At 40.3% G+C, this 23864-nt stretch overlaps 1 pseudogene; it reads left to right on the top strand.

Annotated features, from left to right (window-relative positions):
- The first annotated feature begins 14356 nt into the window (after positions 1-14356).
- On the top strand, positions 14357-17125 carry LOC141540555 (motile sperm domain-containing protein 1-like; annotated as a pseudogene).
- The last annotated feature ends 6739 nt before the right edge of the window (positions 17126-23864 follow it).

The following is a 23864-nucleotide window of genomic DNA, read 5'->3' on the forward strand; positions in this document are numbered from 1 at the left end:
TCAATTACCACATGCCAATAAATCCTTTCCCCCATCCTTCTCCTCTACATGGCAAAGGAGCCATAGGGAACTGCGGTCCTAGATAGAAAGCAAGAAATTGTTGCTTCAATCTGGTAGATTAGACCCCTTTTAATTGCAATGTTTTTAATGTCTAATCTCCCCAAAGAGGAAAGCTTCAGAAGAAGTGAGTTTGGAAAGAAATATTGTACTTTTTATTTGAAAAGAGCTCTGGTCTTTGGGGCCATTAACAAATTAATACTGTGATACACAGTGCTAAGCACCTTCTCTCACGTAATCTTTCCAAAATCTTAAGGATACCCATTTTACAGTTGAGGGAACTGAGAAGACAGGTTAAGAGACTTACTCATCACAACACAGCTTAGATGTCTAAGTCCAGATTAGAATTTAGTGCTTCCGATTCCATTCACAGCAATATCCATTACAAGAAATATCCTTTGTAAGTTGAGTAAAGCATTCTGCACTATATACACGGTGGGAGGTAAAAGAAAGGGGCCCGACAAGCTATTGGGGCCTGAAAATAGATGTTAGCTGTGTTTGGTGGTTCTTAAAGAAATGGGTGATGATTACTCACAAGCTACCTGGAGACCCCCTTCCAGTCAACCTCAATCAAATGACTGATCATTCACCCAAACCAGGTGAACTGAAATCCATCTTCTTTGTTCTTTTGGATCCCAAAGTAATTAAGGACTAGTGGTCATAGGAAGCAGGAAGGTATATTTTACAATGATTTATATGGAAAATAAGGCTTACAGATGACATTTAGAGAGTATGGAAATCAAGCCAAGTGGCCCAATAATTTCAAGGTTATGTGTTTACCTTGTGTATAACACAAATTGGCAAGTGATTCTTTTCCAGAAGGTGATCTTTCATAAGATGAAGGAGCTTGGGGGAAATGGTCCTCTATGATGAGGTTTTAATAGAAGAGAAATTGAGAAGGATATTAAACAAATCAAATGAAAATTAGTTCTCAGCTGTTCAAAAACAAGATATTACTTCTATGCATTGTGAGCCAAGAGATCATGTTAAGAATGTGGTTACTTTAAGTTTTCCAGAGCTGAAAAGCTATGAATAGGAATTTCTTGCCCATCCCACAGGTACCCTCCCCCAGAAAAAAAGTCCCATTTGGCCAAAGATTTCTTCTTCATCCCTCAAGGGTCAGTGCTGGAACTCAATTCTTTGTGGCAATAAAATAAAAAAAAAAAAAGCACTACACTTTGGAATACCAGGGAATCTCACTGGCACAGTGAATAGAGCACCAGACTTGAAGTCAGGAATATTCATAGCCCTAGGTTCAAATGTGCCTTCCAACACTTCCTAGCTGTGTGATCTTGGGCAGATCGTGAAGAACTCCAGTATCTTTGTGGCCCATTTGGGGTTTTCTTGGCAGACAACTAAAGACAACCGAACAAAAATATCTTGAAACTTCTCTTTTCAAGAAGTCATTCGAAGCAATTCCAATAGATGTGACAAAGAGCCATGCATATCCAGAGAAAGAACTACAGAAATTGAATGTAGACAAAAAGCATTTTTGCCTTTTTTTGGTGGTGGTTTGCTCGTTTTTTCCCCTTTTGGTCTGATTTTTCTTGTACAGCATGACATATGGAAATACATTTAGAAAAATTGCATTTAACATATATTGGAATGCTTGCTGACTAAGAAAAGGGTGATTTGGGCAGGGAGAGAAAAATCTGAAGCACAAGATTTTGCAAAGGTGAAAGTTGAGCCGTCTTTGCTCTTTGGAAAATAAAAAGCTATTTTCTTAAATATCTTGAAATATATATGCATCATTAGGGAAAATTGCCCTGAAGAATTCTAGAATAAGAAATAGAAAGTAAAAGACTCCACTGATCACCACCTGAAAGATTGCAGGAAGAAAACTTAAAGGAATGTCAGGGCCAAGTTTCAAAATTCCCAGGTTAAAGAGGAAATATTGCAAGCCCAGAATAAAAAAAAAAATAAATGCTGGGGGAAAACATTCAAGATTTCATTACATATAGCTGCTTTTACTCTACATTTCAAAAAAGCAAAGGAGCTGAGGTTGCATCTAAGAATAATTTATCCAACAAAGTTGAATATAGTAGTGAATGGGGGAAAAAGAATGTTTGTTACAAATACCTAAAAGTTCTTCAGTTCAAAAACAAATAGAATAGAAAATCCATAAGAAAAATAAGGAAATTATTATTAAATACTGATTGAGGAACTGAAAAGGTTTATTATTTATGATATGAAAATATTGTCAGAAGTTTTAACTGATATCATTACTAAAGTAATCTGAAAAGTTGTGGCCAAGTTGTATGATGGAGTGATTCCAAAATATAAAAAAACTATAGGAAAATGAGGAATTAATTATTCCATAAAAAGGAGGTGCAAAATAGAGGAAATAAGTGGAAGACTGGAAATGTTGGGATTTTACTTTCATCCAAGTTGAAAAAGAAATAAATAAAGTATATTTTAGAAAAGGTTTAGAAGTTTTATGATTTTTTGGAGGTGACTTTTAAAAGGATATATAGAATAAGATTAGGGGAAAAGATAAGAGAATTTTGGAGGGATGACAGAATAAAGAGTATAAAGGGAAAAGTAAAAATAAGATGGAGGGAAATTTACAAATAGTAATTAGAACTTTGTCAAGTGTATAAGAAGTCATTCCCCAATTGATAAATGGGGAAAGGATATGAACAGGCTATTTGCCAATGAAGAAATCAAAACAATTTTTAGTCATAAAAATTCTCTAAATCATTATTGATTAGAAAAATAGATTAGAACAACCCTCAGATATCATTTTACAGCTACCAAATTGGCCAAAAGGATAGAAAGGGAAAATGACAAAGGTTAGAGAGGATCTGGGGAAAATTGGGACACTAATTCATCATTTGTGGAATTGTAAAATGATCCAACTATTTAGAAAGTAATCTGGAATTATGCCCAAAGAGTTACTAAACTACCTATATCCTTTAACCCAGCAATTTGGTCTCTTTCCAAATATGATTGGGGGATGGGGAGAGAAAGAAAAAGTTATATGTTCTACAATGTTTATAGCAGATCTTTGTAGTAGCAGAAAACTGGAAGTTTGAGGGATTTCCATCAATTGGGGAATAACTGAAGAAGTTGTGATATATAATCGAGATGAATATGACTAGGCTATGAAAAATGACAGACTCAATGACTTTAGAAAAACAGGTTAAGATTTAAGCAAAATAACAGTAAAATGAGCAGAACCTGGAGAACATTGTATACAATAACAATATTGTATTAAGAACTTTGAGCAAATAATTTGGGTATTCATAATGGACAAAATAACTATAAAAGACATAAGATTCTTCTTCCAAAGAAAAAACAAAGATGTATCAAATTTTATATAGATATATACACATGTGCATACATATGTGTACATGGATGTATATATGCACACACACTTGTCACAACATCTCTGGGGCAAGGGAAAATATGACAATTATGTTGTATGTTTGAAAAAATCAGTTATGCACAGTAGATTTATATTTATATATATTATATATATATATATATATATATATATATATATATATATATATATATATATATATATATTTATCGTACTATGTTATGTTTATTATATTTATGTTTATTCCATACATTTAAAAGAAAATTAAAGAATGTATGCACCAACAAGAAATTTGTCTGGCAGATTATTTTGGTTGTTTTTTTAAAGAATTCCCCAAGTGTTTCTGTTGCTCCATTGACATCCACACAATGTCAGAAGGAACTCCAGGAATGATGCCAGATTAAGTGGAGACAAGGACATCAATCATTCTGGAAAGGCAGAGGAGTCCCATTGGCCAAAGGAAACATTGATTCTATTAGTTTTAGAATTAAGGAAATAAATTTTTTTCCTCCCTAAGTAACACTAACATCCTTCTTTGCTTAATTACAAAGAACTCAAGTGTTTTGAGATTGTTCCCTTTATCTAGGGCACTCTCAGAAGCAACAAGACTTTAAAGCCTATTTTAGACCAAGCCCAGCTTCAGGCCACTGTGCTCATTTCTAATCAGCCTTTATCACAACCGTTTATCCCAAAGTTCTCCCAGGGGATAGGAAGTACCATTGTCCCTGCTCCACAAGGTGAGGCTCAGGTAGAAGGGGAAGTGACAGACTTGGCTAGTAAGCCGTTGAGCCCAAAATGGAGCCCTCATTTCTAGGTCAGGATTCTCTTGCCCCCAACTTCATCAGAAAAATCATACCCATGGAAGCACTCATGGAAGTCATCAACTTAATAGAAATGGAAGCCTGGGGAGATTAGGGAATGGCCGAGTGAGAAGACTCCCTTTGTTTTCCTTCCACCACCCCAAGCACTCAGGGAATCCACTGGAGAGAGCCACAAACATCCAGTTGAGTGGCGACTGTCAGATTTTTCTTGGAAAGATTTTAAAGCATTAAGAATTGTGCTTTGAAAGGCTGCCATCTCGCAGGACAAGTTCATCTAGGTCATGGCCAGAGATAAGTTACATTCCTGCTTTCATGTTGGTAATGATTAGGGACACAAAAATCCCCGTGTCAGATAAGAGGGCCTGGGAGCTGATAGAGAAAGCATCCAGTGCCCTGGTCAGTCCTATAAGCCCAGGGACTCACTTCCAGACCGAGATGAAAGACTTACTGGCCATTGTCAGTGTGAGCCCAACATAAATCAGTGACAAAATCCGTAACAAACAGAAGAAAGGAAGAGACTGGCCCAAATTGGCAAGTCCTTCTGGGATTGGTTTTGCCCACTTAGGGCTCAAGTCACAATTGGCAGGAACAGAGAGACTTCTAGTAAAGAGTGAACCCCAAGAAATATAGACTACTGTGTAAAGAGGGTTCCTCCTTAGAGATCTTCAGAAACTGTTTGCCCATTGGTCAGCATTGTAGAAGGACATATTTGTCCAGTTAGGAGTTACACAATTGTAAAGTCTAACAGTCACATTGGCAACTATTCTGCAACTTAACCCTCCAGTGTTCTGGGAAGCCTTTTCAAAATGTATTTAAAACTTAAATACAAAATAAAAAGGAAACACTCATGTTCACAGAACATAAGAATTCAAAATATGTAACAATTTCCATCTCAAGAAAATTATTCAGAATGTCCAACTTGTGTTTGCTTCTTTCTTTGTAGGTTCTCTCTTGTTCTGAGTATTTACTTTGACCACTCATCTGCCCCAAATCTTGTTTGTTCACCTGATGTGAAGTTGTGTCTGGTTTATAAGGGAAATCTGAAGCAGTTTGAATTTTCTACGCTAAGCCATCTTCTCAGAATCTCCCCAGGAAGTCCAAGTGACTTTTAGTCGTACCTCATATGTTTGAGGCAGGACTCAATTTAGCTTCTCTTCCAACAATGGGCTTTTAACGCAAGTTTCATGAATTTTAGAAGGCAATTCCATCGGAATCTATGTTTTGAGAACTAAGTTTAGTTTTAGTTTAGAATTTTCATTCTAAAAAGAAGTGCATGAGGCGAGATAAGAACTATATCATGTGGCTTCTCACCCTGTTTTTGCATCCAGACTCGGGATACCAATTTTGGAACCAACTGTATATGTAGGGTTCCAAAAAGCAAATTAGAAGTGGGGCAGATCATTGAGTGTGGCTGCCGAGGATGCTCTGGTTGACAGGTCCTGATGCAGTGAACCCACCGTTATGGATGAAAAATGGGCATTTCTTGAGAGAAAAGAAAAGAAAACTCATTCCCTCCAGGAACTTAGCAAAAAAAAAAAAAAAAAAAAAAAAAAAAAAAAAAAAAAAAAAAAAAAAAAAAAAAAGAGAAGAAGGAGAAGCTCTAGTTCAAGGCCTGATATTGTAACTACTTTACTTGTTACTCTACTCTCAAATAGTTGGCAATGATCTTGTCCCTGTGAAACTTCTATTGAAACTTTTTAAATGTACTTAATTAAGATGGGAAGATCCTTCTAGAAGTGGCACTTGAGAATGGGGTAAGGTTATGGGCAGGATGTCTACAGAATTTAAGATGGCACCCAAGGGAAATGCCCAAGGCCATAGGATTCTAGTGAGGGACCAGAGGGGTGACCTATTTCAACTCTCCATTTTACTTTAAGTTTTTGGTTATACATGTGCATTCATTTTATAAACATTTCTTCATAAGTCCTATCAAAAATCAGACCAAAAGGGGAAAACCAAGAGGGGAAAATATAGAAGAAAAGGAAAAAAGCGAATGGCATGTTCAGTTTTCACAGTTCTCTCTGGATGCAGATTGCCTTGGGTCACTGAACTGCTAAGAACTACGGAGTCTCCTAGTCGTACACAGTAACAGCAAGATTGTGCAATGATCAGTGCGTTTCTGGTTCTACTTTCAGCATCTTCTTGTAGCTCTTTCCAGGTCTTTCTAAAAGTCAACTTTTTTTATAGAAAAATAATCCATTACTTTTGTATGCACTCTTCCCCTAGGACCACGGAACAAACACTTTCCGTCCTTTGCAGTCCAGCCCTGTTCTCCTCAGGCTCCTTTCTCCTGGTAGCAGAAAGCAGAATCTTTTCCTTCTTTCCATCTGTGCACATCTGGCTTTGAGAAAGACCCGGGATGTTGGACTGGTGAATGGGGAGGCACAGAACCAGGTCAGCACGGCACCAGGACCCCCCACCTTGGGCAAGGAGCTCACCCCACCCACTCAGGCATTGATACTGGACTCAGCCTGGGGCCATCACTTCCCTGCCTTGATGGGCCCTGGGAAAACAGGATAGGAAACAGGTTCTGAAATTGTAGCCACTCATTTCCTGCCAAGGTGCTCCATGCTCGGAGCTTTTCCTGTGATCTCATTCCAGGGAACATTCGGACAACTGCATAGATCACATAGAAGTCCCTGAAGAGGCTTCCAGGAATGGTGATTACGACATGTCTAAGTGTGGCTGAGGGGGGCTTTCTCCACCAAATACAAGTGGACAACATCAGCCCCAGCCAAGTCAACCTGCAGCAGCTCTTCAGGACTGCCACCGCTCTGTTGGGCGTCTTAACGCAGTTATTAAGCACTGTTTGCAGATTTGAAGTTTAGCTGGCGTACTCCTGACTTCCTGGATCTGAAAGTTTGGTATATAACCATAATTATACAAATTTGTACAACCACCACAAGTATTCTGATCCGTGGTTTATAGAAAAAAAAAATTCCGATGGGCATAAAAACAGGAGGTTTCTCTTGTCATAGAGAAGAAGTTTTATAGAATTTTGTTTCCCAACGACTACTTCCCCCCTTAGCCTAGTATCTTTAAGGAAGCCTTTCTGGGCCATCCCACTTCTATTTACTCCCCTTGTCTTTCCTATGTAACCTCTTCAAGACCCAAAGCGGATCCAAATTTAACTGATTAACAACATCTCAGATTTGGTATATGTGGTGCCGTGGGCCACTGCAGACCGAAGCCATGGATCCTTCCCCGCCTTGGGCACCGAGCTGGCTGCAGGTCCTCCCACTGACGGCAGTCTGAGCCCTGGGCTGCGCCCCTGCCAACGGACTCCACCGCAGCCACTCTGCTGGAGAGTCTGGGCAGATGGGGTGCTGACCCAACTCTGGGCCTCTCCAGCCTTTGCCCCTTCTCCCCGGCCCCTGAATGCATTTGTTCAGCACTCGGGCAGCCCCATGGTCTGGGAGAACAAGGCGGACCGGAGCAGGGCCAAGAAGCACAAGGCCCAGACGACGTTCACGCTGGAACGGCTGAACTTGCTCCGGAGCATCTTTGCTGTGTCCAGATGTATCACCCCACAGAGGGGACGCCACTTGGTCCAGCTGTTGGCACTTAGCTATGAACAGGTTAAAACTTGGTTCCAGAACCAGAGACTGAAAGCAAAGAGGCCCCAGATGGTCCTTGTGTCCTCCCCACATGGCCCGAGGCTGCCCCGCCATGGGACTGCAAGGCTTCAGGGCTCTCCTCTTCGTTTCACATAGACCTTGTGAACAATCCCCCCAGACACTGCTCAGGATGGAGTGACCAGGGTCCCGAAGGCTGGTTCCCTCTTTACCAGATGGCCCTCCGACCCCCCTCCACTACCCGCCGGGGCCCCCATGGGGCCACAGACAAGTGTGGCCGCTTGTGGCCCCTCCCCAGCACCTCAAGCCGGCTCTGCTTATGGGCCAGCCCCGGGGGGGGGGGGGGCCGTGGCGTCCCTCTAGAGCCATCCTACCCGATGGGCCCAGTCTCCTCTGCCCGTGAACTGGCCTTCTCAGCAAGCTCCTCTCTCTGGGCTCTTCCTTCCAGAGGGCACTTTTCTGGGCGGGCTGCAAAGCTCTCCAGGCTTGGCCCCCAGATCTGAGGTTGTCCAAATCCAGATGGAAATGACCTAGCTGGAGAGCTGCCAGCAGCTGGATGTGGGGAGGGGGACTAGTGGTGGGCTTTGGCTTTCTGTCTTGAACTCTGTTGCTGTGGTGATTTCGGGGTGGGGTTGGTCATGATCCTGGCAGGCTGGCGCTCCAACCAGCCCTTTTTACCTTTCTTGTTCCAAAGGGCACTGAAGCGTAAAGGAGTCATTAAAACTCCGAAATGGAGGGGGGGGGGTGGGAAAAAGATTCACTATATATATATATATATATACTATGTATATATATATACTTATAGTATATATATAAACTTAGCACTATTGTTTATAGTCTTTCCAATATCAATTCCTGGTCATAGTATAGCCCAGTTAAATACTAAAGTTTAGAATTAGCTATGGACACAAGAGAGAAATGAATTAGTTGCCAAGTTCTTTGACATCCAATGTACCAAGTATTGATTAAGGTTATACTGTATGTGAAAAATATTGTTCAGGAACTGAGGAAGTGGGAAATAAATATCTCACTCATCCCCTTCACATCTCACCTCTACTCTGGTATAAACAGGCAACCTTTTCCCAGGTCTGCTTCCCCTATTGACCATTTCCAATCTATAATCCATTATGCTTTGACAAGAGTAACATATGGAGGTCCGCCACATCATTGCTTGTAAACCATCCATGTCTTGATTGTTCCTTACGCTAGCCCCACTACTCTCCATCATGGCCAAGATGGCCTTTCTTGACCTTGTCTCTCCAGTGCTTGGGCATTGTCAATGGTGAAAGGATCCGTTTTAACCTTATGGTTCCAACCTTGCTGTGTCCAGTCAAGAAATCCAAGTTATGTCAAAATTAAGGTTAACTTTCCCCTAGAAAATCTGTGGCCCATGTCTTTGCTGAACTCTTCCTGGGGGTTCTAATCCACGAAAGCACTTTTGCCATGTGGCATTTCCTCTCCCAGCCTCCACTTATGGCCTATGGTTGCTTTCCTCAGAGCAAAATTTGGGGGTACCAAGCTCCTCTATGGATTTAGCTTGCCAGCTAAGGGCATGCTCCCCACCTCTAGTAGGAACTTGGCTTTTCCATTAACATAATTCCAGTATTCCATCCATTAACTGTTAAAAACACCTTTCCTTGCTAACTATATGCTCTCCCAAATCTATTTCATGTTAAGCACTTCAGGTGTCTATTGAATTTCTTTGATTTGTTATTTTGTCTAGTAACCTTTTACCAAAGAGAATGGCCTTTAAACTCTTCACATGGCTGAACCCCAACATTCAGTGCCTGAACCTTAGTCTAACTAGTGATTACTCTAAAAATCGCATTTAGTACAATCACATCTTTGTCATTTTGATGTGGCTAAAAAAACAAAAGCCAGAAGACTGTGCATAGTGGGTGCTTGTGTTTGCCATCACCAGCTGACAGATACTCGACTACTGAAGTCAATACCTTGACACTTCCAACCAAGGGGCTTGCCTTTGGAAGCCACAGCATTCTGCCACTCAGAGCCCAACATCTAGCCGCAATCAGAGAGCTGGATGTTTTTGGTTATAACCCAAGCTCTGGTGCTTGCAATGTCATCAAGACTTGAAAGTTCGAGCCTTTAGTGTGCTCTCTGGTTCATACGTCCATGTCTCCATCTCAGAAAGACTACGTAATAAGCTAGTTGACACGTTCTACTTGGCCAAAGAGGAAGAAGCAAGAGAGGAAAAAAAAAAAAAAAAAAGAATTTCTTTCCACATGATTTTTTGATGTCTGGGTTTTCCAGAAAAAAATTAATGTAAGAGTACTAAGATTGCAAATATTTCAACAAAATATTTAATTCCAAGTGAATTCTGATAAATATATTCAAATCCATGTATGGAAATATAATGTGGGAAATGCCATAATACTATACCATACATATATAACTATATACTATGGGAAACACTATAATATGGGAATTAATATGCACACATTTCATTCCCAAGTCTACCTTCATGCTGGCTGAGACTTTGGATTCAGAGGGCGCTTTAAGCTGGAGACATTCTGACAGGAAAAGATTCAAGACTTTGAAGGACACAATATAGATCTGGACTTAACTCTTCGCTGCATTTGGGGATTATTGAACTGGAACTAAAACTAAGGCTGCCTCCCAAGAAATCTCCCAGAGAACAATCACAATTTAGAGACAACAGAACCTCACAAACTACAACCTCCATATGACATTTTAAGGGGAGACAGTGCTTTAAATTCACTACGCCAGCTTACAAAAAAAGCACAAGAGGCTTTGAGAAAGTTGAACTGGCTTTATCCAATGTAATTGAAAGAGTCCCTCAAAAACCCTTGGAAATATCTGTTTTTGCTACAAAAGAGGCCCCCACAGCAGTCCTTCATCAAGGAGACAGGGTGATAGAGTGGGTGAACCTCCCAGCACAACCAGAACAAAGCCTTACTCCTTAAACCAGTGCTTGTGGACACAGACTAATGCTTTTATCTTATTTTTCCTTTGCCTGGCACATAAATGGTCAGTGAGTGATTTTTTCCCCCCTACACAGGTTGACTTTATGCAAGCTCTGTATAATGACATGGAAAGTTACTAAGATAATAAGTACATAAAGGGCGAGTCCCCTAGATATGGATGAAAGGAGTATCTCCTAGCAATCACATCTACACAATGGGCAGATTAAGGGCTAAGAAATTAAAGTTAATTTCAACTTGGATATTTCTAAAGGCTCTCCTGTGCATGCAAGGTATTGTATCCAAAGACAATTTCCCAGTTCACTGAAAAGATGTGAAAAAGCACCCTTGGTTCCTGCTCCATCTAGCAGGAAGGTGAAGAGAGGTCTGTGCAAGTCACAGTGCTAGCCATCACAGAATTTTACTCCTGGAAAATACTCTGTAGTCCCTAACTATATTTCAGACAACTATAAGATTCACTTATGTCCCAATTTCTTCCTGAAAAACTCAACCAAATTAATTTTAGGCAAGAGGGAAATATTGGGTGGAGCTAGACAATAGAAACCAAACACTGTTCCACTGCCTTTGTTAAAACCTGATAAAGTAAGGAGGCTAAGTGACTTTCATGGTCCATCTCAGCTCAAGTCTGTGACTTAATAATGGACACAAGAAATGGCACAAAGTATGAAGGGTACCCAGTGCCCGAGAGAAGGAGCCAACAGGCTAACTAGAATAAAGGGAACTAAAATTCAGAATGGACCATATTCCATATTAGTACTATATTTAATAAATTCTAGAGACTTATTTTTAAAGTCTAAATTTAACTATTTATTCCCATCTACCTTTCATTCCTCTTTGAAAAAACTCAAAACAAATATGTACAATAAAGCTTCGTCTGAGTACTTTAAAGGAGTTTCCTCATTGGTTCTCTCAGGAGTTCCCAAAAGTCCATGGAGTGTCCACAAGCCCATTCTCTGGGAGGATATAAGGAGCCAACATTGAAGGGGGAAGTCAGTCTGGATTAAGTCAAGACTTCCTAGGAGAACTTCAGGAAGCTCTAGAAGATTCAGAGCATTCGCAAGTCTAAAGGAAAAGCCTGCTCATGGACTTCCAGACTAGGATTGAATTCTGGGAAACCCACAATCCCACATTCTCAGAGGCAGAGTCCGATTCCCACACTCTAGATTCAGAGTCAAGGTTTCATTCCCAAGTCCACCTTCATGCTGGCGGAGGCTTGGGATTCAGAGGGAGCTTTAAGCTGGAGACATTCTGACAGGAAAAGATTCAAGACTTTGAAGGACACAATATAGATCTGGACTAACTCCTCGCTGCATTTGGGGATTATTGAACTGGAACTAAAACTAAGGCTGCCTCCCAAGAAATCTCCCAGAGAATTGTCACAATTTAGAGACAACAGAACCTCACAAACTACAACCTCCATATGACATTTTAAGGGGAGACAGTGCTTTAAACTCAACAGGCCAGCTTATAAAAAGAGAGCAAGAGGCTTTGAGAGAAGTTGAACTGGCTTTATCCAATGTGATTGAAAGAGTCCCTCAAAAACCCTTACAAATATCAGTTTTTGCTATAAAAGAGGCCCCCACAGCAGTCCTTCATCAAGGAGACAGTGTGATAAAGTGGGTGAACCTCCCAGCACAACCAGAACAAAGCCTTACTCCTTACCCAGTGCTTGTGGCTAGAATTTTATTAAAGGCCATTAAGCAAGCAGTACAATTATCTGGGATAAGACCTGACAAAATATACATATTCTATACTAACATGCAAGTTAATGCATACTGTGAGACCATTCCAGATTGGCAAATTTTATTGGCCATGGCTCCAAATTTTGCACATGGGTCTCCATTAGAGATAACCCAGCTACTACATAATTGGCGATGGATTCTTGAAAAGGTTTCTAAAGTTCCTCTTAAAGGACCAACTATCTTTATAGATGCCTCCAAAGAAAATATTTGTGCTGTAAACTCATGATTTAACCATAAAGAGAGTAGTCAGAACTCTTTCAGTCCACTCAGCAGAATGAATTATTTGCAATCATACTTATTACCTCGGGAGACAAATTTAATTATTGATTCAGACTATTGAGTAGGTGTGGTACAAAGAATTGCCACAGCCCAAATAAAAATTGCAGCCTCTAATATTTATAAGCTCTTTAAGGAACTTCAAGAGCAAGTGAGAAATTAGTGGAATTAGTGGAAGGAAGTCTTCCCTTTTTTTATTTCCTACAGAGCTGATATTTTATGCAGATGACCTGTCAAGACACAAGCAGGTGTTGACCCTGTATAATCCCTACGAATTTGCTCTAAAGTTCAACGTTTTATGCACTACTCCCAAAAAGTATGTTGTCCTTGATGCTGCCGGGGCAGTGAAGCCTCAATGCTGTGTGGATATTGTTGGTCACAGAGATGTTCGGTCCTGCCACTATGACGTAATAGACAAATTCCGTCTCCAAGTTTCTGAGCAAAGACAAAGAAAGGCTTTAGTCTGGAAGGAGATTATTGCTACCCTTCTCCCATCTGCCAAAGAACAACGAAAGGAAGTGGAGGAAAAAAAGGATAAAGGAACACTTAACAGAAAGTGTCTTTTTAGAGCAGATGCTCTGTCAAACAGGAATTCATGGGTCCCCATCCATTTATCCATTTGAGAAAGTTGAAAGCCAACCTTGGAGCCAGGAAGATCTGGGTTCAAGCCCCACTTCTGATGCCCACTGCAGTGTGGCCATAGCAACAACTATGCAGAGCTGGGCATGGAGGGATGGATTCCCAAGGGACACCCCCAAGGATAATGAGAACAGGACTGCCTCATCAGGACCTAGTTTATGGACTGTTTTCCTAGATAGTGTGATGCTCCCCACCTTGGGAGAAGTGGAATTTCTTGTGCCTCTCTACTTCCATTGAGGTAGAAATCAGAAATTAGTAGCTGCTTATGTTTTGAGTCTCATCCCAATGGTTATACTTAAAATATGAAGAAGGATGAAAATCAACCTGGGAAATAACTACCTTCCTTACATCCTGACTGTGGACTGCCTTCTATTCTCATTTGGCTCATTAATATGTGACACAAAACCTATCAGTGATTGAATATAATTTAAAAAGTGTAATATCTCTCTCTCAATCTTTGTTTCTATTGAGATAAAAATCAAGACCTATCTGTAAAAATTGATGTATAACTTGTATTGGAAGGATGCAGACACATTTCTGCTCATGTTACAAAGACCTGTGGTGGTTTTGTTGAGTGACTTCTGTGAAATGAATTGAAGAAACTTGTCTTTTTATATCAATGTCTTGTATAAAAGACTTTTATTAAGGTGATGTCTGTTATTTGATTATCTTTCTCTAATTTGATTGTTAAGGTACCATTTGCCCTCGGGGTTAGAGGATTAGAAGGCTAAATTAATTGAAATGCAAACTACAGCAGAATACTTGGGTTTTTCTCTGGCTGGAAGCTTTAAAGTTAGTGCCCAAGAACCTCTGCCCTCCCTGAGTTTCCACAAGTGGAATTTAAGACTAAGACTAAGAAATACAACACTCAGTCTCTGGGAATCTCAGATCTCCTAGGATCTTGCCGAATCCCCAAGGCTTCCAGTTCAGCTAGGGAGCTAACCCACCAGCCAGTTGGATGGCCAGCCCAAAACCCTATGTCACGATTATTGACCAGTGCTTGAGTTGGTTGTCTAGTGCTTGGCAGTTCCCATTCAGAGTTTGCACCTTTAGAGGAGTTTCCCCTCATTGGTTCTGTAAGGAGTACCCACAAGCCCATTCTCTGGGAGGATATAAAGAGCCAAGATTCAGTGGGGAGAGAGAGTCTGGATGGATTAAGAGAGAAATTCCCAGGAAAAGTTCAGGGAAGCTCGAGGAGATTTAGGGCCAGGATTCAGTGGATTCACAAGTCCAACAGATTCACAAATCTAAAGGAAAAGCCTGCTCCGGATCTGGGACACCCACAATCCCACATTCTAGGAGATTCAGAGTCAAGATTTCATTCCACGTCTAGCTCCCTCTGAATCCAAAGCCTCCAGTCTGCACGAAGGTAGTGACTGAAGCTGACTGGAGACATTCCGTCAGGAAAAAATTCCAAGACTTTGAAGGACACAATATAGATCTGCACTTAATTCCCCGCTGCATTTTGGGGAACTAAAACTAAGGCTTCTTCCCAAGAAGCTCGCCAAGAGATCTCCTCCCAGAGAACAATTGCAATTTAGAGACAACAGAACTTCACAAACTACAACCTCTATATGATATTTTAAGGAGAGACACTGCTTTAAACTCAACAGGCCAGCTTATAAAAAGAGAGCAAGAGGCTTTGAGAGAAGTTGAACTGGCTTTATCCAATGTGATTGAAAGAGTCACTCAAAAACCCTTGGAAATATCAGTTTTTGCTACAAAAGAGGACTCCACAGCAGTCCATCAAGGAGACAGTGTGATAGAGTGGGTGAACCTCCCAGCACAACCAGAACAAAGCCTTACTCCTTACCCAGTGCTTGTGGCTAGAATTTTATTAAAGGCCATTAAGCAAGCAGTACAATTATCTGGGATAAGACCTGACAAAATATACATATTCTATACTAACACACAAGTTAATGTATGCTGTGAGACCATTCAAGAGTGGCAAATTTTATTGGCCATGGCTCCAAATTTTGCACATGGGTCTCCTTTAAAGATAACCCGGCTACTACATAATTGGTAATGGATTCTTGAAGAAAAGGTTTCTGAGCTTCCTCTTAAAGGACCAGCTATCTTTATAGATGCCTCCAAAGAAAAATTTGAGCTATATACTCATGATTTAACCATAAAGAGAGTAGTCAGAACTCTTTCAGTCCACTCAGCAGAATGAATTTGCATACTAGCAAATTATCATGCTAGCTATTACTTATTATCCATGAGAATTATAATTATTGATTCAGCCTATTCAGTAGGTGTGCTACAAAGAATTGCCACAACCCAACTAAAATTTGCAGCTTCTAATATTTGTCAGCTCTTTAAGGAACTTCAAGAGCAAATGTGAAAGCATCCAGGCAAGATTTATATCTTGCATGTCCACTCACAAAGTGGACTTCCAGGTCCTATTTTTGATGGAAATTCAAAGGCAGATAGCCTTTTAACTAGTTAGCCAGTACTCCTTTATTTCAAGAAGCACAAGAATCTCATTCTAAATATCAGGCTGCCCGAGCTTTACATGTTTACAATTTGAAATAACAAGAGAAGAAGCTAGGAGCATAGCAAAAAGCTGTCCAGCTTGCCTTCCTTGATGTTCCTTGTTTGACCAGATCTTGTCCCAAAGGAAGTTGTAGATCAAACTAGTCTGGGCTTGTACCCAGCCCCCCACTGGATCTGAGCTGGCTTGGATAAAGCCCGCCAAAAATCTGGCCTTCTAGGAATTAACCTGAGCCCATTACTTCTTCAAGCAGATAAAAAGAGCAAAGCTAGAACCATCTTTGGTTCAGAGATTTGAAAGATGCCAGCCAAGATACTTGCATCAGAGATTCCGCTTTCAGCATTTATCTTCTTCTATCTAATGCCTTTTACCAACCAGACCTTAACCTTGCTTCCAAACCTTGCAATAAACAACTTTTACCCATCGAGGTTTTCGGCCTGTAAATTCATTTACAGGGGACTCGCCGCCACTAGACCCGATTTAACTTTGTATTCTTGCGCCGAATGCTAAGGGAGTTGCAGGGGAGCTCCATGTGACTCCCTGTACCCCGAATCCTGCCACTAGACCTCACTTAATCCTGTTGAGGTATATACCTCATTATTAGGTATTTATCTCATGATTTGGTTCAAGTTTCCTCATCATTTTGAGGTTCCCTATTACCTCATCATTGCTACTATGATGTAATAGACAAATTCCATCTCCAAGTTTCTGAGCAAAGACAAAGGCTTTAGTCTGGAAAGAGATTATTGCTACCCTTCTCCCATCTGCCAAAGAACAACGAAAGGAAGTGGAGGAAAAAAGTTTTTAGAGCAGATGCTCTGTCAAACAGGAATTCATTTATCCATTCGAGAAAGTTGAAAGCCAACCTTGGAGCCAGGAAGATCTGGGTTCAAGCCCCACTTCTGATGCCCACTGCAGTGTGGCCATAGAAACAACTATGCAGAGCTGGGCATGGAGGAATGGATTCCCAAGGGACACCCCCAAGGATAATGAAAACAGGACTGCCTCATCAGGACCTCGTTTGACTGTTTTCCTGGATAGTGTGCATTGCAGCTCTGATGCTCCCCAACCTTGGGAGAAGTGGAATTTCTTGTGCCTCTCTACTTCCATTGAGGTGTAAATCAGAAATTAGTAGCTGCTTGTGTTTTGTGCATCATCCCAATGGTTATACTTAAAATAGGAAGAAGGATGAAAATTGACCTGGGAAATAACTTTACCTTCCTCACATCCTGACTGTGGACTGCCTTTGATTCTCATTTGGCTCATTAATATGTGACACAAAAAACCTATCAGTGATTGAGATAGAGATATTACACTTTTGTAATTATAATCATTATTTGTTTCTACTGAGATGAAGACCAAGACCTCTGTAAAAATTGATGTATAACTTGTATTGGAAGGACGCAGACACATTTCTGCTCATGTTACAAAGACCTGTGGTGGTTTTGTTGAGTGACTTCTGTGAAATGAATTGAAGAAACTTGTCTTTTTATATCAATGTCTTGTATAAAAGACTTTTATTAAGGTGATGTCTGTTATTTGATTATCTTTCTCTAATTTGATTGTTAAGGTACCATTTGCCCTCGGGGTTAGAGGATTAGAAGGCTAAATTAATGGAAATGCAAACTACAGCAGAATACTTGGGTTTTTCTCTGGCTGGAAGCTTTAAAGTTAGTGCCCAAGAACCTCTGCCCTCCCTGAGTTTCCACAAGTGGAATTTAAGACAGACTAAGAAATACAATACTCAGTCTCTGGGAATCCCAGATCTCCTAGGATCTTGCCGAATCCCCAAGGCTTCAGATTCAGCTAGGGAGCTAGCCCGCCAGCCAGTTGGATAGCCAGCCTAAAAACCGATGTTAAGATCGTTGCGGGGTGCCGAGTCGGTTGTCTGGTGCTTGGCAACTCTCTGGTTCAGAGTTTGCACCTTTAGAGGAGTTCAAACCTTTAAAGGATTCTCCACCTTTAAAGGAGTTTGCTCATTGGTTCTGTAAGGAGTTCCTGCAAGCCCATTCTCTGGGAGAATATAAGGAGCCAATGAGTGAAGAAGTCAGTCTGGAGAGGACTTCCCAGGAGAACTTTGGAAGCTAGAGGAGATTCAGAGCAAGGGTTCAGTGGATTCGCAAGTCCAGCAGATTCACAAGTGTAAAGGAAAAGCCTGCTCATGGACTTCTGGGAGATTCACTTCTAGGGTTGAATTCTGGAAAACCCACAATCCCACACTTGGAGGCAGAATCTGATTCTCACACTCTAGGAGATTCAGAGTCAAGATTTCATTCCCACATCTACCTTCATGCTGGCTGGAGGCTTGGATTCAGAGGGAGCTAAAGACTGAAGCTGGCTGGAGACATTCTGACAGGAAAAGATTCAAGACTTTGAAGGACACAATAAAGGATCTGGACTTTAACTCCTGACTGCGATGTGGGATTATTGAACTGAAACTAAAGTGAAAGCTGCCTCCCTCAAGCTCCACAAGAAAACTGCCCCCAAGAGAACAATTACGATTTAGAGACAACAGAACATTCACAGATTAGGATCCACATTACTATAGTTTCTTTCACTTATGTCAGATATAATAATATTCCAAGGCCTGTAACTACAGGAAACCAAGTCACAATTGCTTAAGCATAGGCTGGAGAACACAAGACAAAAAGTTCATGTTAAAAGATTGGAAAACAGCAAGCTCCTTTAGTTAGCTGTTGTGGTTACCATAAGTTCTGATCTGAAGCTCTACTAACAGACGTGTAGATTCAGAACTAGTGCAGACGAGTCCGTGTCTGGAGAACTACGGTCAGTTGTTTCCACCCCAAAATGGTGGCCCAACTCAGATGCTGGTTTGAATAGACTGCCATCTTCCTCAAAGAGCCAAGTTTTACTGGAATTGTCAAAAATAAAGTTGGACAGTCTTTCCATCTGCTCTTGGCCAGCATCACCTGCTTCCCAAGATCATTATAAGTAAATAGCTTGTTCGAGAAGATTAATCAGTCCCGTCCTTGGAGACTGAGACCCAGACCCCAAGAAAGACCCTCTACGCTTCCTGGTAGAGGATTGACTCATGGGAGCCCTCCTAGGGATGAGAGGATAGATGATTCAAGCAATGGAGACTCTCAGGAGCTCACATTAAAATAGATCTTTTAATTAAGAAAACAGTGGAAAAACCTGAAAAGCAGAGGTTCTAGTTTTTGGAAGCAACCATTGTTGCTAAAGAATGTTGAACGTATCATCAGATGGTATCTACCAGCCTCCCCTGATGCTGCAGATGAAACAAAGCCCTTGCCCAGATGTACACTAGTAGTGGATTCGAATTGAATGGACATGTCACTTGTTCTTACTTTTAAGTTGAAGAAACTGAGAAGTGTTGAACACCTGCCATTTCTCAGGGTTATGAAGATCAAATAAGATAATTGAGAAGTACTTAGCCCAGTGTTCCTGACAAATGTATGTATTAAATGTTTATTTCCTTTCTTCCTTGTCCCCTAAGCCCAGTATTTGAATCAGGCTTTAAATAAAAGTAAATGACTTCTGTTTTGGGGGGTAGACCAATGAAGCCAAAGGTAAGAGCTCTTTTCTCATCATCAATTTAAGCCTCCAAGTCCTGAAATCATGAAGTTTACAGGGCTTCTGTGCTGGAGAGAGGTATCTTAAGAGTTGCCGTCTTCTGAGCTGTTTCTGTGGGAGAGGGGAAAACACAAAGTCAGTTCCAAATATGGGGCCCACCACAGGATACTCAAGAAAGAAGTAACTTGATCATACAAAGTTAGTCTCTCTAGTCAATGCTTTTTAACTCAAGTATCTGACATGTCAACAGTATTGAACAAAAGTAATGGTATTTCCTATTAACAAAAAAGTCACTTTCAATATTTAGATTCTATCTAAGCAGAGACAGTAGATAAGATGTGTAAATGAATTCAGTAACTTTCTTTGTTATTGAAAGGTCTCCCTCCTCTTTTCCCTCCTTCAAATCTCATAATTAAAGCAATGAATATAACTAATCATTGCTAGATCTATAGCAATCATTGGAACAATTAGACCAACCAAAAACTAATGGCCTGAGAGTACCCTCCTTCTGGAGGCAAACAATCAATTCCTCAAGGATATGGTAGATAGTATTCTGAACAAACCTTTGTCTTGGTTTAAAAAAAAAAAAAAAAAAAAAAAAAAAAAAATCAGGAACACTATCCTATACTAGACTAAAAACACCATTAAATTGCCCAAACTGATGAGTTAAACTCCACATGATCTGAGTGAGCCCTGCAAAATTATGTGAAATCATCAAAAAATGTCTGATCTACAAACCCAAATGGTCTCGCATCCTCTCTTGGAGGAAGATAAGCTTTCTTGGGGGAAGTCACAACTTCAGGCAAGATTCCATATTTACTGGAGACTTCCCTTAGACTCATGCATAAAATGGGTCTTTAGAAAAGGACTTTTTGCAGAATCACTTCCCTTGAGAATGATATGCCTGCCAAGAGAATCCTTTTTGGTGTTTCTTTAACAATGAAGCTTTTTTTACCATAGTTTAGAGAATTCCTTCCCCCTGAACCCTCACCTTAGAGAATGGACCCCCCCCCCAATTCCTGCCTAACCTATATATCGGTACCCTCATCAAAACCATTTGGCTTATTAACATCACTACTGAGCAAATGACCCGAAGAGGCTGAACATAGCGAAATCCCATACGTACAATGCAACAATTTTTCAAACAGCTCAGAAAAACAAAAGTAGTAAGCCATCGTTTGGGGAATGGCTGGATGTGGTGTGTAAGCACAAGGGAATATTGCTAGGAAAGTGAAAGAATTCAGGGACATTTGGGAAGACAGGTTACATAATAGAAGGGGATAGAGAGCAAGAGGGGAAAAGTGTCAGAAAATTGGAGCTTAAAGGCAAGAGTGCAGCACAGCTTATTTGGGTCAATGTACTAGAGACCAAGTACACTTTGGAAAGAACATAACTAGATGTCTCTGAACACTAGACAAAGGACTTTAATTATCATTGGATAGGCAACAGGAAGCCATGGAAGTATACCCCAAAGACAAGCTACTCAAATAAAGATGGCCCCTTTTAAATCCAGCCACCCATAATCTCTATCTCCTATCTCCTGTTATCTAGGATGAATCCATGGTGTCCCACTTTGAAATGAGCCACTTAACACTTACTAGTTGCACTTCTTAGATGTCATGTTCTCCTCAAGGACAAAGGAAATGAGATTATTCTACAATTCTCTCCTTCCCACCTCTGGAGGACAGTCTCCTCCCTTTCTCTCCACATTCAAATATCAGCACATTTTAAAGGGAAAAAAAAAGACTATACTCAAATCTTAAAGGATTTTCCCTTTAACCACATAGTATTTAAAGCCAAAAGGAGTTAACTACTTGTCATTACCTAGACCAAAAGAAACAAATAAATGGACACAAGTAGTCCTGTTTCTCCTAGTATTTTTTTATCTCTAGTTCTCCCTCCCCCCCCCCCCTTCCACTTTCCTGATATCTGAGAGCAGGGCAACTTTAGGGCCAGAACATAAGCTCTGATGTGGTCTGAGAAGCATGCTTCTCTTCAAGGCTCAGATGGCTCTTTGATCCATTCCCTAGGAAGTAATGAAACCCAAGGCATCAACATTAGACCTTCCAACAACTGGACAGTAAGGTCTTGTCCATGGAGGACACGCCTGAAGTTGGCAGCTAGGGATAAGTTATAAAATAAATAGGTTTTAAGAAAGATGCTGTTTGGCGATTAAAAACCAGAGGAGAATGGACAAGAGATGGGGGGTTCCTTGTGACAAAGGGGAGTAAGTAATAGGGACAAGATGTAGCAAGGCAAATCCAATTACATTTTCTATTAAGAAATTCATGATCATAGTTCATGGCAAGTGGAAGGTTACAGTCTAGAAGTAGAGAGCAAATCCCTTGATTTCCAAGTTGACTATTTCTCTCTAAAATACAGCTAACAATTACTCGTGACTTTTGATGATATGAACTTGCAACACTAATCGACAGAACTCTGCTTCCCATGTCTCTTATGGAATATTACAAGATTTTTTAGAACATAAGTAAGGATCCTTCTCTTGTTGAAATCACTCACCTACTCCAAAGTAAAACCCTTGCATTATTCCATTACTCTAGGACCACAAATTAGTTGTTCTTTATTTTGCTGCAGAGTTGCGGCATGCCAGATTGCTAGACCACGAGTCAGTATCCCAACCTTTCAAATTTGCTTCCTCAATGCCCAGGACAAAAATCATTTTAATCTGTTCTCATTTATAGAGATGAGGGGAGGGGGAAGGTAAAGCAAGTCATAGTAGAAAAGAAAGATGAATATTTGTATATTAAGATGATGAATGAGAAATTCAGGAAAGCACAAAGACTTGTATCAACATAGGAAGGATAGAAGCAAACAACCAGCAAAAATTATCTACAGCTATTATCATGATACCCACTTAAAGGTAAAACTACTGAATTTTAAGTCAAGTTAATGAAAAATTTTGGCCATGAAGGAAACATAAGGAAATACGTCATCTTCCATTCCCTCGGGGTAATTAGAAGGCAGAACAGGTACAACTATAAATACAAATTGCTCTGGCTGATGACATATGTCATTGCTCTATTCACTAGTTTCTTAACTATTTCCTTTGTTAGAGGCAATAGTAACAAATAGTAATAAGTAAGTATTCTACATATTCTCATTTTATCTTCAAAGTAACTTTCAGATAAATGGTATTCCCATTTTGCAGGTGAGAAAACTGATACAGACAGATTAAGTGAATTGTCCCCACAGTCACTGAAGTTGGTAACTATCTACATAAATGAAGGCCTGGACCTGGGGTCAAAGGCTTGAGTACAAATCTAACCTCGATCATCTATTACTTTTGCAAGTGCTCAAAACAGATCTTCAATAAAGAAGACTTAATTTAAAATAAAATATAAGGTGGGGGGGAGATTATAACCAGGGCAAGGAAACTGAACCTTTGCCCCTGGTATTAATATCTCTAACAAGCAGCAGGAAATAAGTCACTGAGTTTAGCATCTAATTAAGAAGAATCATTAGTTAAAAGGAAGTAACCAGAATGGACTCATTCATGTTCTTCTCCCTACAAGTCTGGGGTCATAGACCCTCCCTTCTAAGTCAGTATCCTAGAAATACAGCTTCTACAAGACCCTTCATCAATGTATCCATAACCTCAAGCTAGCTCACCCCTCAAAAAAGATTTGGGGTATGTGTTTAAGTTGATATAGGAAAATGTTTTATATAATTGTCTAGGGCATCTAGGTTTCAGGGTACAATTCCAAAGATGCAAGTCCTTGATACATACAAAAATAGTTATTTGACAGCATATAAATTGCTTTATAAGCTTTAACAGGATGTACATAAACAGTAGCTATCATATGCCCCTCCGCTGTCCCTATACATTTAACGACCCCCTCAGTGAAGGGCTTTTTGACTGACCCTCAAGGACATCTCTAAGAGCTGATCATGCCGACCCCTCCGGAGTAGAGAAATTGTTCTACCCCATAGAAACATGGCAAAGTCACTATTTTCTCTGTATCATGGTTCTAAGTTTCCAGAGACTGAGGTTGAAGCACAACTTCACCAATCTAAATAATCAGCAAGGAATAAACGTGATCTGTGATCGTTATTTGAGAGCAAGAAAAGGATGTTCTGAAGGTGGTTCCATCTAATATCTAAATAGACCATTAGCCAATTTTCACCTTCAGCACCTTGGTTAGATTACCCAAGTCTCTAAAAGGTAAAAGTATATTAAACGTTATTAATGATTAATTGCACTCCAGCTTTCAAGTGACATCAAAAGGGGTCTTTAAAAGGGATGGTTTCCCTCCCTCCAGACATATTGACAGAACTTTCCAATTATTAAAGCATAATGCCCTCAAGCTAATACAGTTAAAGGCAAACTTCCACCTAAGGCCAAATTCCTTTCAGGCAGCTTCATCAATAATTCACTATGTCACGGGGTGTTTCTGGG

Source organism: Sminthopsis crassicaudata, chromosome 4, assembly GCF_048593235.1.
Source record: "Sminthopsis crassicaudata isolate SCR6 chromosome 4, ASM4859323v1, whole genome shotgun sequence".
Taxonomy (NCBI): Eukaryota; Metazoa; Chordata; class Mammalia; order Dasyuromorphia; family Dasyuridae; genus Sminthopsis; species Sminthopsis crassicaudata.